Below are 5,758 nucleotides of genomic sequence, written 5' to 3'. Positions count from 1 at the left end.
ACAGACACACACACAGACACACACACAGACACACACACAGACACACATACAGACACAGACACACACAGACATACACACAGACACACATACAGACACACACACACAGACATACACACAGACACACATACAGACACACGTAGACACATACAGACACACACACAGACACACAAACACACATACAGACACACACAGACACACACACAGATACACACATAGACACACACACACACACACACACACAGACACACACACACACACACACACACACACACAAGGGGACAGGGAGCAGACACAGTGGCCGGTGAATGTCTCTCTCAGCTCTGGGTACTTTTTGAAAACCCAAGGTTTCTGTAGCTTGCCGGCCAGCCAGTCTAAGATGAAATGGAGATCTTCAGATTCAGCCAGAGACTCTGTCTCAAAAGAAGCAAAGAAACAAATAAAGAAGGTGGAGAACGGTTCACAAAGACACTAGATGTCAGCCTCTGGTTGATGCAGACACATGCATACAGATGTACGCTTCCCAGCCTAATACATACATGCACAGACACGAACCCTGCCACCACCACACACACACAAACGCTAAATAAGGAGAAATGCGTACAGGGTTTGCATTTGCTTTTGGTTTTGCAAGTGTAGCAGAGGGATAGAAGAGGAAAAGAAAGGGCCCTTGGTGCCTGGATCCTCATTCTTGTGTTTGTCTAGACTCCTAAGGGATGGCAGTCATGTCTGACTAATGCTTTGATGTACCTCCTTTCCAGGAATATGGAATCCAAATGGAAAGTACAATCGAACACAAATAACCATAGTTCTAAACAAATGGGTACTTGAGTAACTTAAAAACTTTTACGAGCTATTTTTAAAAGAAATGCAGCCGTGCTATTATCAAGTACATAGAGTAAATTGAATTAGCTGCCAACAAGAATTATCAAATTTTATTTGCTGATGACGTGAGTTTTTGCTGAAATTTTAGGCGTGTCCTGACCTTTCAATCACATAAAAAGTTCTACCCAGTTTAAGTTATTTTTATCTAAATTTGTGTGGTTGTGAACTTTTAGCATTCTGATGATTATTTGATCTGGAGTGCACGTCACAGGGTAAGGAAGAACAGAGACAAGAGATTCTGCCCAGAATCAGGTTCTTTTCTTTCCTGGACTGATGTGTATTCAGGAACATATAGATGGCTAAGGGTAAAATCATTTATTTATTTATCTGCCTGTTTAATTATTTTGTGTACATGCTTGTGTGTGTTCTAATGCAGATGTGTATGTATTTGTGTGTGAGTGTCTGTCTACACACACACACATACACACACACACACACACACACACACACATACACGTGTTCTTTTGGAGGCCAGAGGTTCATGTTTTCATGTTGGTTTTCTTTTTAAATCAGTTTCATTTTATTTCTCTCTCTCTATCTCTCTCCCTCTTTCTGAACTCTTTGGAAAATTTATTTTTGATCATATTCTCCCCAATTGGCTTCACTGCATTTTTTTGAGACAGAATCTTACTGGACCTAGAGAAGCAGGTAGAAACGCACCACTGCTCAGCTACACTGTCTGCCCAGAGACTCCAGGGGATCGTCCTGTCATCTCCTCCACCCCTAAGCACACAACCTTGAAAGCTCCCCAGGGCCTCAAGTGCAGCCCAAGTCGATTCAGTGACTGTAAACCTCAGAAATCTCCGGCTAGCCAATCATCCATCATCTATCAGCTTTCAATTTACTGACATTTTTATCCCACCCGGAGAGCTGAAGAAAATCAGATCAAGTCTTAAAGTAGTGAAAAGAATGACACAACTAACACTGAACATATTTCTTAAAAACTGGTCATTACTGGAAGGAAAAACAGCAGATCGATGAGGGGGGAAAGCCTTGGGGCCAGTGACGACAGCCCTGTGGCCCCGTGTGTGTGAAGCTGTATAGAGTTGGCTCTGAGCATCTATCCCACGGGCCCTCTGAACCAGGCTACCTCAGGGAGGAAGTCCATTCAGGGAAGACAGATATTTTGTAATAAGTGAGAGCAGCTGGTTGAATGGAAAGATTACTTTTATCTTTGCTACTGAGCCTCTGCATTCTGCCAAGTGTATTTATGCTCCTTGGCAAATATCAGATTTTAATTTCTTGGCAAAACATGCATACAGACTTTCTACAGTACCTAGTAAAAGATTCAATTTTGTACACATTCATTTCACTGGGTCTTAAAAGATACCGTGGGGATTTAAAGATATACTTCCTAAATCTCCAGAGAGGAGAGAGTTCTTCACAGAAGACGAGGGTGGGCAGTTAACAGGAAGAGGCCTCTTCTGTGGAGATGTTCAGCCTGGGACTGCTCCTAGCATTTTTGTTGATTCTGAGACACAGACTGAGTCATGATTCCACATAAAACTGTGTGATACTCTCCACCCCGCCTTTTGGTTCTTCATAAATTTGGGCTCATGATGGGATCCTCTTATCTTTGTTTCTGTCTGGGGCAAAGGTGGCAGTGTCATTTCAGCCCCATGAAGTCCCAGAGAACACGCGGGTGAGTGATTAGGGATGTTGTTAAGAGTCACTCAGGCAGAATTCCCTACAAAATCCAGGCCAGAGACCCAGGCGTAAGTGCGCCTCTGGCACACAGCACCAAACAAAACAGACAGAAATAAAATTCTGGTTCCTGAAACCGCTGGCTTTCTCTCCTGAGAACGTGCTGCTACATGGAAAACCGTTTCACACTGTCAAACATGTCCCCTCAGACTACTTAGGAAGAGGCAGGCACTGTGACGTCCAGACCATAAATCTGCAGTCAGAGGCTCTGGAAACAACTGTTCTGTTTGTGAAGGGAGAGGGGAGAAGGGAGAAGCAGGTAGAAATGCACCACCCTAAGACCCCCTCACCCTGGGGTTACATGTGACAGGCCTACTCCCAAGGGCATAAACATCCCGTCAGTAAGATTCTGCTGCTGTTAACATGGGTTTAAGTTCTCACTTTCATGGGAGAAAAAGATTCTGGCCAGACTAATTGTGCTCCTCTGAAGTAGAAGTAAATTTGTGACACATGCTACTCTCCTGACTAGTTCCCAGGGAAGATTTGGTTTATTGGTTTTGTCTTTCCTATAAGCTCTCAGGGTCCTAGAGAGATGGCTCAGCAGTTGAGAACACCTGGTGCTTTTGCAGAGGCTCTGAGCTCAGTTCCCAGCACTCACTTCAGGCAGCTTGTAGCTACTTGTAGCTGCTGCTCCAGAGGGTTGCCATGCCCTCTTCTGGCCTTCACAGGCATCCCTCTCCACATGTGCGCACACAAACAATAACGGTGATGGTGATGATGATACTGATAATAAATTCTATAAGCTTTTAGAATTCTTTTCCCCCAGCTTTTAGGAACTTATTTTCTGTCTACCTTTTTTCCCTTTGCTCAGGTCTCTGCAGAGCTCAGGGCTACTTGGTGGTGGCTCCAACCCACTTGGTGGTCTGCACTGTAGGAGCTGCTGACCAGTCCTCAGTGGCTGGCTGGGCACTCCAGTCTTCAGTAGGGAACTGCTGGATGGGCACAGAGGGCACCTGCACACCCTTAGACCAGTCTGCCACCTCTGCTGAGCGGCAGTGCACTCAGGAGTTGGTGCGGTCCATTCACCCTGGAATTCCTCCTTGGTCACAGCCTTCTCAGCAACAGCCTGCTCCTCTTTCTCAATCTCCTCTGGGTTTCTGTAGAAGTAAAGATGAGACATACCTTCCCAAAGGTGCTCACAGGAGATAGTGCCACACATGTGGAGTGCTCGCCAGGCCAGCACCCACCAGTCAGACCTACTGAGTGAGAGCTCCCTTGTTGCATGGTATGGCAATGTCCACATAGCGCAGAGGGGAATCTGTGTAGCACAGAGCGATGGTGGGTAGGCTGATGTAAGAGGCCTCTGTGAGTGATGGTCAGCCCTGGGATCAGTCACCACTAGAAGCCGTGGCTCCCTGAAAGCTTCTTGGATCTGATTAGTGAAGGTCCCAGGTGTGAAGCTGCCAGCAATTGGAGTGGCTCCAGTGGCAACGACAAACTTCAGCACAGCTCGCTGGCCAGTGTTCCTGGAGGAGATGAAGTTGACATTAGCAGGGTTCTCAATGACAACAATAGCCCAGGCTGCAAGCAACAGCTTCTCCCAGTTCCTCTTCAGATTTATGATGTAGACACCATCACTCTTCCTTTTGTAGATGTACTGCTCCATATATAAGTCAAGGTTGGTGCCACCTAAGTGGGTTCCTGTGGCAAGGACTTTGAGGACATCCTCCTCCTTCATCTGCAGGACATCAAGGGCTCTGGACATTATGTAAGCTTCCCTTTAAGTTACTACGGGAATCAAGAACAACACCGTATGGTCCCGTCCTTGGGCAGCACAGAAAGGCTAGAATTCTCAATAGAGTATTCTAGGTAGCTGTTGACCGGAAGGCGTCATAAAGACATGAAGGTGTACCCTGACACCGAAGAGTTCAAATGCAGGAAGCAAAGGACTTGTAGGAACCTTTCCTTCACCTTTGTACCTCCTTGGATATTTTCACAGGCAGAAGCAACACCCTTTACCCCCATTGATGCCCCATTGCCTGGAATTTGTGAAAAAAAAAATCTGCCATTTTATGTGGCAAATCAGATGTTGTAGATGTGATTAAATTAAACATTTACTGGAGAGGCTCTCCTGAGTCATCAGGTGGGTCCAGGGTGACTGCAAGAGTCTGTAGGAGCCGGAGACTGGAGAGAGGCAACAGGGGTGAACGGGTGATGTGTCTATGATTCCAGGCTTCAGGCAGCCTCTAGGTGGAGGAAGCAAGGCAGTGGCTCCCCTGCAGCCTGCAGGAGCACTGTCCTGCCAGCCCATGTTAGACTTCTGCCTTACTGCTCTAGACAATCTACTTGGCTATTTTAAGCTTTTAAGCTTGTGGTAATTTTTTTTCACAGCAGTAACAGGAAACTGATATAATATTTACCTCATTGCTCTCTCTCTCTCTCACCACTGGCTGGCAAGTTTTTTGCGCTTCAGTTCTCAGGGGGAAATATAACCTCCACAGAGCACCTAGCGTGACTTGTTGCTGGTAAATTTGAAGTCAACTCCATAGGCTCCAGCTCAAAATGTCAGATAACTATTCTGACCAGGTCATCTTAGGTCAGGGTTTTCCCCATGTGCTGGAAAAGAGGAAAAGAAAAAACCAAACAGGATGCCAGTTCTCATGACAGCATGTTTCCTGGCTTGCGTGTGTGTGTATCTACATATCAACATTAGAATCTTTTTTGGTCCTTGTCCTTCAGTATAAAGAGTAGCTCCCTGGAAGTTAGTGGGTGATTGACCGTGTGCTTCTAGTCATTACAAACGTTAGTGTGAGATCTGTGCCTTTTTCTAGAATAAGGATGACTGTGCTGCAGTTTGTCATCTTGAGCCACCTGTTAAAGGCTTGACCTCTCACTGCAGCTGCTGAGACAGTGGAGCCCAATGGGAGGAAGTTAGAACATTGCAGGTGTGCTCCTCGAGTGGTCATTGGGATGCCAGCTCTTTTCTGTCTCTTCCACCACTGTGCCATCAGAGGTCAAAGTGACCACGGACAAGGTCTCCGACATCTTTCCTCATTTGAAGTCGTTTAGTCCTGGTGACAGGTCACTGGGTCACACTGTACTTGTGATTTCTTCATATTTAAAGATGTTTTCCTGCCTCAGAATGATCAGAATGCTAATATTTTTACTTTGTTTCTAATTAACCCTTCTAAGAGCAGTAAGTAGGGCATGCATCTTGTTTGTTGATGAGCCA

At 45.8% G+C, this 5,758-nt stretch overlaps 1 pseudogene; it reads right to left on the bottom strand.

Annotated features, from left to right (window-relative positions):
• Positions 1 to 3,416: 3,416 nt before the first annotated feature.
• Positions 3,417 to 4,291, bottom strand: LOC129680607 (40S ribosomal protein SA-like; annotated as a pseudogene).
• Positions 4,292 to 5,758: the final 1,467 nt, after the last annotated feature.

Source organism: Psammomys obesus, unplaced genomic scaffold, assembly GCF_907164565.1.
Source record: "Psammomys obesus unplaced genomic scaffold, mPsaObe1.curated_primary_1811, whole genome shotgun sequence".
Taxonomy (NCBI): domain Eukaryota; kingdom Metazoa; phylum Chordata; class Mammalia; order Rodentia; family Muridae; genus Psammomys; species Psammomys obesus.
Note: the sequence above shows the minus strand (reverse complement) of the source record. Positions and strands in the feature narration are given on the sequence as shown.